The 11,645-nt window shown below is 40.5% G+C and overlaps 1 protein-coding gene across 1 annotated transcript in view; it reads right to left on the minus strand.

The window, feature by feature from the left end:
* The window catches only part of LOC111965822 (leucine-rich repeat and immunoglobulin-like domain-containing nogo receptor-interacting protein 2), a 330,141-nt gene that overhangs the window by 207,943 nt on the left and 110,553 nt on the right, over nt 1-11,645 (minus strand). Inside the window, exon 3 of the mRNA XM_023990155.2 lies at nt 5,792-5,909. The gene's annotated coding sequence lies outside the window, so the exon portion shown is untranslated. The remainder of the gene's footprint in view (nt 1-5,791; nt 5,910-11,645) is intronic.

The raw sequence follows: 11,645 nt of genomic DNA on the forward strand, positions 1-11,645 counted from the left end.
CTTGAATCCATGCTTGAACTTCCTCTGACATAGCTCTCAATGGAGAACAGACTGCTAGGCTAACAAACCTCAATTTCTGCAGTTCCTGTACCTCTTAACAAAACAGTTAAGTTTCACCTTGTTTCACATTGCTGCGAGGACTTTGAGAGCTTGACACAAAACCGCCGAGCACAATGAACAGCACGACTCAACAGTCCACGTAGAAAAGTACCAGACATCTACAAAAATAACCTTGGTTGGTCAAATAATGGGCCTCTCATGGTTAGACTTGTATATCCTCCTGCATATTGCACTGTGACATAAAAGCATAAGAGACCTGTGCAGAAGAAAAGAGAGTGTAGAGTTGCCAATACGCTCACTCAACTAATGTAGTGCTATCCATATTGTTCATTCTATTTCCATGGCTGTTTACTTGGTATGTGGGACTCCCCCTTGGGCCATATGCAAGGTGAGCCAGTTCCAAAAACAATGTGCAAGTGCCTCTTTCCCAAACAATGAGACACTTACAGTTGACATCTATGCTTGATGTATGCCAAGCAATTCAGCTGTTCCTTCAAACGGAAAGTTCTGCAGCTGTGGATGTGTTTGCTAACATTGTGCATCGGTCTATAAAACTGCAGCATATGCAAGTATCTGCTACAGCATTTCACTGGACAGAAGCAAAATGTCGGCTTGAACTTACTTGTGTGCATTAAGAACATTGTAAACTTCTGAAGATGGTGCTAAAACAGAATCCAATAGGAAGACAATAACACCAGGGAATATGTTGTTGAGTAGGGCTGTAATGCCTTTAGAATGAAGGCTGTGGTGATTAGAACAAGATCAGCTCACAGAAAATGTTTCAGCGCTGAGCCTGTGGACAGTTTCTCAGTAGGGCAAGACACGGGAGCTGTCCAGGGTCCTGAAAGCAGCTGTCCAGGCTAGAAAGCAGCTCTCTGCTGGGTTCAAAACATCAGACAGAGCCGACAGCTTAACTCGGAGATCAGTAATGTTCAGACAGCTTTCCCCCACTGCTGTACCTTCTTCTGCCAAGGAGAAACCACCTATTGACATAAGTGCAATACACGCCTTTCAGATCTGAATATCTTTCACAAGTTTTCTAATGTAGCCTGCTCATAAACTGAAGTGATCCACATGCTAAAATAATGATGTTTTTTTCTTTACTTGCAAACTGTAACATGTAGAACAGTTGGTCAAAAAGAGATTGACAGTATCTTGTGAATGTGAATGTCATTGTCAAATAAGCAAAGACCATAGAGTGAGCCTGTCAAGGTGAGGATATGACATCAAGCCGTCATTAGCTCGGTTTCCATCCAATTGGCAACAGATACTCATTAGAATATTCTCAAATCTGTGCATTTTTCTTTTAAACAGACTTATTTTGGATAAAAGGCAGTGGACATAAAAATAACTTTACAGAATAAAACATTTTCATTGCATTTTCAACTCACCGAGTGTACAAAACACTAGGAACATCTTCCTAATATTGAGTTGCAGTTCTTGACACAAACCAGTGCACCTGGAACCTACTACCATACCCCGTTCAAATGTACTTAAATATTGTGTCTTGCCCATTCACCCTCAGTGGCAAACATACACAATCCATGTCTCAATTGTCTCAAGGCTTAAAAATCATTTTTTAACCCGTCTCCTCCCCTTCATCTACACTGATTGAAGTGGATTTAACAAGTGACATCAATAAGGGATCATTGCTTTCACCTGGATTTACCTGGTCAGTCTATGTCATGGAAAGAACAATGTTTTGTATGCTCAGTGTTTAGCAAATGTTCCCACTCTGGTCTTGGTACGTGTGGTACAGTATAGCCAACAGCTGGCAGATACAGTGCTAACTACATGTTGAAATTATTATGGACGAAAAAGGAAGATTATTTTTATTTGTCAAACAGCAGCCAAGCATCGATCATCATGTCACCGGAATAAGAACATGGAMATTTATTGGAAAGGAACATCATCACCGTGCACTTTCACCATCCAGCGAAGTTAATCATAACTTTTTTAATCTGTAGCCTAATAAACTGCATGTTTTCCCGAGTTGGAGGATCACACAGCATACAGTATCAGCGTGTGACTCCAAGTTTACTTCGATATGATGGTTATTATATCAATGTTTTCACATAAAGGTGTTTCCACCGTCCATTATTCATTTTACCGACACATATCCCACCATTGCCAAACGAGCAAATTCTCTGTCGACTAGGCTTGGGAGGTACACCGTATATACCGTACACCAAGGTATTTGGAAAAAGCCACGGGATGGTTTTTCCATACTGTCAATACCGTTAAAACGATTTATTTTACCTTTTCAATACATTTTAATATTTGTGTCTACTTTTTAAGTAAAAACCTGCAGTCAACTTGTGCGATATGTTAGGAGATAAAGCAGATTGCGTTCTTCATTTCACCTGTCACGTTATTTTATATTATGAAGCTTTCCATAGTTCCCCAGAACAGTTGAGCCAGTCATGTGTTTGTTTGTAAATAGCACAACGGTAGAAAGCAGGAGCAGGTGAGTCCAGCTGTGTATATACAGAGGTTGTGTTTTATATTGAAACACCAGTCTCAAAGTCAACAGTGAAGAGGCAACTCTGGGATGCTGGCCTTCTAGGCAGAGTTCCTCTGTCCAGTGTCTGTGTTCTTTTGCCCATCTTAATCTTTTATTTTTATTGGCCAGTCTGAGATATGGCTTTTTCTTTGCAACTCTGCCTAGAAGGCCAGCATCCCGAAGTCGCCTCTTCACTGTTGACGTTGAGACTGGTGTTTTGCGGGTACTATTCAATGAAGCTGCCAGTTTAGGATTTGTGAGGCGTCTGTTTCTCAAACTAGACACTCTAATGTACTTGTCCTCTTGCTCAGTTGTGCACCGGGGCCTCCCACTCCTATTTCTATTCTGGTTAGAGCCAGTTTGCACTGTTCTGTGAAGGGAGTAGTAGTACACAGCGTTGTACGAGATCTTCAGTTGCTTGGCAATTTCTCGCATGGAATAGTCTTAATTTCTCAGAACAAGAATAGGCTGATGAGTTTCAGAAGAAAGTTCTTTGTTTATGGCCATTTTGAGCCTGTAATCGAACCCACAAATGCTGATGCTCCAGATAGTCAACTAGTCTAAAGAAGGCCAGTTGTATTGCTTCTTTAAGCAGAACAACAGTTTTCAGCTGTACTAACATAATTGCAAAAAGGGTTTTCTAATGACCAATAAGCCTTTTAAAATGATAAACTTGGATTAGCTTACACAACGTGCCATTGTAACACAGGAGTGATGGTTGCTGATAATGGGCCTTTGTACGCCTATGTACATATTTCATAACAAATCTGCCATTTCCAGCTACAATAGTCATATACAACATTAACAAATGTCTACACTGTTTTTCTGATCAATTTGAACGGTAGTGTATATATAACTTTACGAGCTGTTTTTGCAATTTGCTTACATTCGCTTTGTGCTCATTAGCAACCTCCATGGAAATTCAATATTTCTTGTGCTAATTTTGTTAGCATTCTGGTAATGGGCTTTTTAGAATTTTTTGGGGACGCCCCCTTGTGTACTAATCTGGTAAAACTCTATATCCCGGGATGAGCAAAGGACTGTATGACAATATCTGGATACCACCCAACCTTACGGTCGACATTTATAAAATTGTACCGGCATGTCCTGTTTCCATCAGCCCGGTCATGACTTTTTTCATGCGTCAGGTGCATCTGCATGAAATGGTTGTAAGGAAACCTGGTTAATGTAAAGAAACACGTGGATGGTCTCAAGTCCCAGTAGTAACCATCATACTATGTGTCTCTTTAGGCAAGACTTTGTGATAGGATTTAAATATCCTGTGAATGTCCCCAGAAGGCATGCCGTTCCATACTGTTTCATCGTTTTAACTCCCACTCTGAAATCATATATGTACAGTATTTAATTTCACTCAGTATAAACAAAAAGATGTTCAGTTCTGTCAGTCCTTCACCACTAAAGGCATATCATAATGCATGTAGCCTAATATGCTAAATTGATTTCCCCCTGCTTCAATATACATATCTACCGTTCCTATTTACTGTGTTTTGCCTCCTGTGTTTCAAGTTTGGATTCTGTGTGTCAAATTAATCTGAAAGCCACTGACTTCTATTTTCAGTTGCACTGTTTATGCCAGAGGCAACATTATATATAAAAAAAGGAAAATCTCAAGAGGGATTTAACGTAAAAAGAAGACGGGAAAAAAAACACACTCCTAAATAGATTTATAAGCATTGATGTAATAGGCTCAGAAGCAAATCCTTGAATAGATCACTATGCCAGTGTTTTTAAAATGCCATATTCAACCACTGAAAAAGCCCTGGGACATCGGAAGTGCATTTCATGAGACCACACAGATAATCAGTGCCACTGAATGTACAAAAAGAGGTCATCTCAATTCTCTGTGGTAGGAAATAGACTTGGCATGGGGGTGTCATTTTGGACCACTGGTTCCCCATTCTCCATTCTCCACAGTGTTATAAGCACTGGTTCTCTGCAACCCGGTAGTAGTAATCATTTTTTATAGCCCTTACTTAATTAAAACGTCAGAGCAATATGCGGCCGAGTTCACCAAATTAAAAATAAATTAAGATGGCAGATGTGGCCTTAATGGCTTAATCCAGCCTTTATATTGGTTCCAATAAAGCATAGCCACAGTCCAAAATTGTTCAATACTTGCTATCTTCAACAGAATCTGCCATAGCAACACTTTAGCTCCGTATTTGAACAAAAACACAGACAACAACTTTAACACATGCACATAATGACATGGCAGACACTGTCTGTTTCCTTCTCTTCCTTCCAATTGAAATGTACCCCTTAGTAGGAATGTAGTACAACTAAATTAGGGGGACCCAATTTCAAGCGGGACCACTCCACTGATAAGCTGTAAGAGTTATCTGAGAGAGCACTCAGGGTTCTACTGCTACATTATGACAATATTAGACGTAAAACGGATGGAAGTGGAGAGAATAGAAATCAGATGGGCAGAAAGAGAGAGAAGAAAATAAGTCTAATTGTGTTATGCCTCACGGCGATGAAGGGTTTCAGAGAACAACATTTTCTTGGGCGGAAAACTCCAGAGAACTCAGAACCCTGTTTGGAATTCTGTTGTGTCAGGCACATGCAACACAGGGTTAGCATTTGAAACTGAGCATTTAAGCATGTTGGCTTGACGCGTTTGACACCTCCGTGTAATCATATGTCATGTACTGTATGCCCTTTGGGAGGAAAATGGCCTCAAAGGAGTGGTAAAGAGGATAAGGTCAAAGATCAAATGAAGTAAACTCAGTTTTCTAAAGAAGCTGGTGGTGAACCATGTACTGTATCTATTCCAGTTCTAACTAGTCAGTCAGTCCAAGTTAACCGGAACCATTAACATTACTTTAATGGTCAATTGCACAAAAGGTTCAATCGAAATTTGACTTCTACTTCTAACACAGCCCCTCTGAAAGACACACATACATACTGTACACACACATACGTATATATACATTGTTTTTTAGGATTTGATACCAGCAACCCTCCGGTTGCCAGCTCACTTCCCGGGATTCTAACTGGCAACCCTCTGGTTGCTGCCTCACCTCTCTTAGCCTCTAGGCTACCTGCTGCCCATAACCATATTACCCATGTAATGCCCCACATATAATCAGTTTTGTTGACAATGAAATTCTCTGACCCATCAAAAAATAACACGTGTTGGAAAATTTACACTAAATATGAGTACATTTTTTTATTTTCTTTTAAAGAAAAGCATTATTTCCTTACCTGGCAAGGCCTCTGATAGTAGATGTCCATACAGTGTGACTGAAGAGTAGTTGAGCAGTCCTTAAAAATCCCCAGTGCCAACGGAATTCACAGGTCACTTATTCCAAGATTCCGATGTCTGCAATGAATAAAAGAGAACAAATTTTAGCAGAGATACAGTGGGAGTTTTCCAGTGATAGCACAAGTCTGAGCAGTAACAAGCCCAACCAACCAAGATAAACATCCTTGAAGACTGTCAGCCCAAGGAAGACAGAGGAAGGCCTCTAAGTCGAAGAAGGAAAAGACCTCTGACATATGCACAGTATCTTCCTTAAACGCTTGAGCAGCTTGATTATTTTTCTGCCAAAAACGGCAGCCGAGGGACGCTTCATTAAATCCTAATTTATTGACCGACCAACTGGCCAAGGAAAGGGTTCAATGAAAGAAGATCCTGATTTAACTCCTAACTGTATGTTTTGGCTACTAATGTAAGTGTCATAGGAGGGGAAAGGATGCATTCATTAACATACATGGTTATTCATATCAATCCATTTTATTTTAGTCGACTCAGGATGCTATAGCTCTTCCTAATGAAGGGGAGGAGACTCAGTTCACTTGAATCAATGGTGGAGTTCCTCTAACATGGCTAAACTCCGCCCACCCAGGGCACCGGCCCATGTTAAAGGAACTCCATCATTCAGTGAGAAATACTTAATAAGACAGTTACAGTATGATGGCACCAACTTACATTGTGAGCACAACTACCATGCATTACATTCATATGAAATTCACTGTAATTTTAGAGTAATGAAAATCAATGATGTTGCTTTTATCAGTCCTAGGTGTAGATAAACCTGATAACAGATAAGAAATGTGATAAGTAATCAAATGAATTGAACACCTTGTCAGTGAGTGAGATGGGTTTGTTCCCAGAGGACAAGTACTGATACTGTATGTTAATATGATTGAGGAAAATCACACTTCCTACTATCAAGTCATCTAGGTATTCACTTAATAACACTCTCAACAATGGAGAAACTGCATAAAGGTGGAGGAATTCAGATATGATGTCATTGTTTCAGCACAACCCACATAGTTTTTACACTACGGCACGCAACATGGTTCAATGTGCTAACTAATCGGCACAATCTACTTTTGAGTAATGGAGAGCAAAGTTTGCTGCTAATGTTTGCTAACCTAACTATGCTATCGCTAGTCCCATAAAACATTATGTTTTCTCATGTGAAGAACAAATGTTTATGCATAGTCTAGATAACATTTTCTATTGGCCAAGTACACTTAATGTTTTTCAAGTATTTTGCCAACTATTTTTCATAATTGTTCTGCATCTGTATATTTAAGCTATAAGACATGAGGGGTCATGGTATATGGCCAATATACCACAGGTAAGTGCTGTTCGTATGTATGACGCAACACGGAGTGCCTGGATACAGCCCTTACCTGTGGTATATTGGCCATATACCACAAACCCCAGAGATGACCTATTGCTATTATAAACTGGTTACCAACGTAAGTAAAGCTGCAAAAATAAATGTTTTGTCATACCCGTGGTATATGGTCTGATTTACCACGGCTGTCAGACAATCAGCATTCAAGGCTCAAACCACACAGTTTATAATTCGTAAATATAACTCTGGATCCAGTCTTCTCCTTCACCTGTGCTGTAAGCCACCTGATCTACTATCTTAACTAGAGCTGCTCAACACCACCTAAATAACTTGCTAGGTCTTCTCTCAACAGTGTCTTTGTCATATTTAGTTCTGGTACTGATTTGCACACATCGATCTGTATACTGGTATTAAAGATACAGAAATGAAGTCTCTCCTTGTGCAGGCTGAAAGTGGATGGCTGTTGGTCATCCAGGAAATCCACAGTAAGTGTCCAATGTGGCAATCTATGATAGCAGTGTAGGAACTCAACTTCGTGGTGGCTTTAGAGCGGAAAGCCTTTCCTTGTAATCTCCGAATTGGTCAGCAGAACAAATCTCCAAAATGGACACGTTAAAGTTCTGGTAGAACTTTTTAAACTGAGCTTGACGAAGCAGAAAGGCATTTGACTGGGACATAAGCCGACAATATCCTGTCGCAAATGATTAGACAAAAGAGGCAAAGGCCTGTCTGCACAACACAATTATACAGTTCCCGTTATTTCAGAGCATGAGTGTGAAGTGTTTTCCCCCCGTTGTTTTCAGCATGTCAAAATATGAGCCTTTTTATAGCTTAGTTCACCTGAGCACCGACAATGTACTCGAAAAACAAACAAACAAATCTTATTTTATTTCAAATGAAAACTGAGACTTCCCATCCAACAAGTACAGTCAGTGGGCGTTGACAAACCAACAAATGTTCAATGCCTTATAAATGCTCGTGAACGTTGCCGTTTTCTGACGGCAGCCCACCCACAGATTGGAATAATCCGCCGTTGAAGGATTTGGAAGACTGGAGTTGTGGAGGGATTATGAAGCGGCAAATGAGTGCAGCTTAATTGGAGCAAAGACTTAATGAGAGTCCCTTGAGGACTGTAATCAGTGGCAGAGGAATGGCCCAGGTAGGGAGAGAGCACGGTCAAAGAGATCAGGCTTTCCAAATGATAATAGCAGGGTTTTTCCATTCCATGCCTGAGCCTGACGGTGAGGTTGTTAAGAAAACTGAAGAAGGGTGTCTCTGGTGTCCCTCATCACTTGCTTTATTTTGAGGCTAAAGAAAGGGGTAATTTCAGGAGAGGTGCTTCAGTTGAACGGAGCATAAGTGGCAACAACATAATCCCGAATCATGTAAAACAGATGTGTGTCTATTTTGTCAATGGGGACCAGATTAATAAAGGATAGCTAGAATACATACGAATCTGTTCCAGGTAGGTAGGAATGCTGACCCTCTGAAAATGCTCTACAAGTTAAACTACCTTAGATTTCTTTGTAGATGTATGCTATTGGATTACGTTTTCTTCAAGCGTTAGATCTTGTAGGGCATTCAGATGGACTTTAAATTACTTTTGGTTTGGCATTTTGCTTCGGCTGTTTGTCTTCCTGGCAATACTTTAGTGTGAACACTTAGCTAACTATGTCATTTAGATCAACACCAGGTGGTTAAATGTGATCATTATGTGATCATCACACACACACACACACACACACACACACACACACACACACTTTAGGTGTTGTTTTGTAGACAAAATATCACAGAGTCTACACAGACAGTCATTACTCATTGTTTACTCTTTTTCATAGTCAGATTTCAATGCCTACGTTGAGGAATCATCCGTTGACCAACCAGCATTTTCTGTCAGATGAATGCCTGAAAATCCTGTATTAGTCTATCTGCATGCCATTGAGAATCTATAATTTCCCATCTGGATTCTTATTTGTTTACCAAATAGTTGGTTTTAGTATGTGTCCTGATTGAGTTAGTAGCATTTTATTGAGCAGTTTCACCTTCGTGCAGTCTCAACTCACGTCTCTGCACAATAACCATAAAACTCCACTTGTGTCTGTTCCCATATCTGTACATCAACACTTAACCTGGTAGGATTAACCGTGTTACTTTGCATTCTGCTTCAATAATAATTTCACAATTGAATTGTGTTGCTGTCAAGGCCTGGTGTCGTATCTCAGTTTGTCCCAGACAAGGCTTGCACACATTGCACCGAATGTGGATCTAGCGTTCATCTGCCGATCGTTCAGCACACTTTCTTTTAGGGACCACCTGCTGTACACAACATTTGTCACGCGATGCTACATGTAAAATCGGTGCGCACTCAAGTTGAGGTGCTATTGTACTCTCGGCCAGCAAACATTATAGGTATGTCTGAGCCCTAAGAGAAACGTATGCCTCTTAATCCTTGCAGTCCACTGCAATCCCCACTCAAGCCCCTCTGGCTTGGTCACCATTGTGATTCCATTATGTGGCGACAGACTGAAGCAAGTCTGAGCTTGTGCATTCAATTCAACTTGATGACACATATATGCCGAAGGAGGTTTTAGGCTCAGCTGCATTGATCCACAGCTGAATTCGATTACACGCACACTGAGGACCATTAACAGCAACAATTTCTTATTCTGTTTCAATGTGATGTCCAATTACATTGCATTAGCCAGAAGTTAGCCGTCTAGATTAGCACTGACCATAAACATTTGATAGTTACGATACTTGGACCAGAGTTAACCAGGACATACAATTACTTGTGTGTACAACCAGCTGGGGCAAACTGCCATTGTACCACATGCAATTAATTGCTGCCTCCAAACTAGAGCAACAATAATGGATTTTGACATCAGCAGATATTCTACATCACATTTTTATCAATCTAAATATCTCTCTCATCGTTGATTTCAATGGGGTGAATGGGGCCACTAATGTCAATGACAAAATATTTATATAGTTCTACAGGGAAAAGGTTTCATCTATAACAATGAGTCGGTGAGTTTATCCAAGCAGTATTTTCACGGTGATACAATACATTTCAGTCATCAAGAGTGTAGATAAACAGGGTGGTACCCTAGATATAATTTGCTGCATACAAAGACATCATTAATTGTCTTTGAGAGTGAGTGAAGCACTGAATGCAGAGAAAACATTGTCAGTAGGCATCAGTACATAGCCTAGGAATGTTTCCTTCTCTTCCAAAAAGGCAAACAGAGGTCAGCATTCATATCATGAAAACTTCAGGATAAAAGTGATGTTCAAGAGAACAAATTGATATGTAAACGATGAGGATGAAACAAACAAGGGGAACTTAAGCCTGGAGGCAGTCAGTAAAGAACAGCAAGTCAAAAACGGACGCAGAGAGACGGAAAGAAGTGGTATAAAAGTTGAATGCAAATGTACCTGCTGGGGCCCGAGACAAATACATAAATATCCAGATAAAAGGAACGCATGAAAAAATATGGTTGTGGGGGTACACAGCTGTACATTTTTTAAAGAGAACCTTTTTAGAAGATAAAAAAGACGGATGGAAAGGGAGAAAACTGCATGTGCCTTTGGCCTACGTTGAGAGTTGTTGCTGAGAGCTTGGTGAATAAGACCCAGTAATGCCACGTGAACGCTCTTCCTACACAAAGGTTTATTGCATTATTGCTCAGAGCGTCACTGTGTGTGAGTCAGACTCCGACAGTGGGACTGGCTTCATTAGACAAATCTTATACAATGGGCAGGGAAAAGGCCAAGACAGGCTCCCTCAGGAGACAAAGTGCTCTTTTCCATCTGCAGCATTGTCAAACTTAAACTGTGACATCTGTCCCAATTGAAGTGCTACTGCAGCTGATGTTAAGGAGAAGGAATGTTAAGTCAGAAATGATCCGAACAGTTATCAGTTATTGTTTTGAAGACGGTGGGCCTTAGGGAATCACTGCTAGTCATTTCTAAATTAATAGGTCCCTCAGGGACATGCAGAATATATAGTCAATGGCATCATTTCTACCATTCACACACCATCCTCCATACAGTGCCACCACACATGCTACCTTGCCGTCTCAAAGATAGCTCAGGTCAAAAGTAACTGCCTCCCTATGGGACAGTATTCCAGAACATGAGAAGAGTCACAGAATGGTATTCTGGAAGAGACCTGTAGATCATGTTCTGCCTGAATCCCAAATGGCAGGGGTCGTGTAGGGTCTGTTATGTAGACACCTCTACTAACCTTTAACCAGAGAAGATCAGCAGCTTGATTTACTAGAGGGAGGGGCACATACATGCTTATGACAAGTGCTAAAATAGATTATAACTGCATCATAATGAATTCTCATTATCAGGTTTTAAGTAAAGTGTTACCAGCTTTGCACACACAGACAAGCAGACACTTCTTAAAATAGACTCGTTCGCCAGTGTATGCACACACACACACACACACACACACA

Source organism: Salvelinus sp. IW2-2015, linkage group LG6.2 (assembly GCF_002910315.2).
Source record: "Salvelinus sp. IW2-2015 linkage group LG6.2, ASM291031v2, whole genome shotgun sequence".
NCBI classification, from domain to species: domain Eukaryota; kingdom Metazoa; phylum Chordata; class Actinopteri; order Salmoniformes; family Salmonidae; genus Salvelinus; species Salvelinus sp. IW2-2015.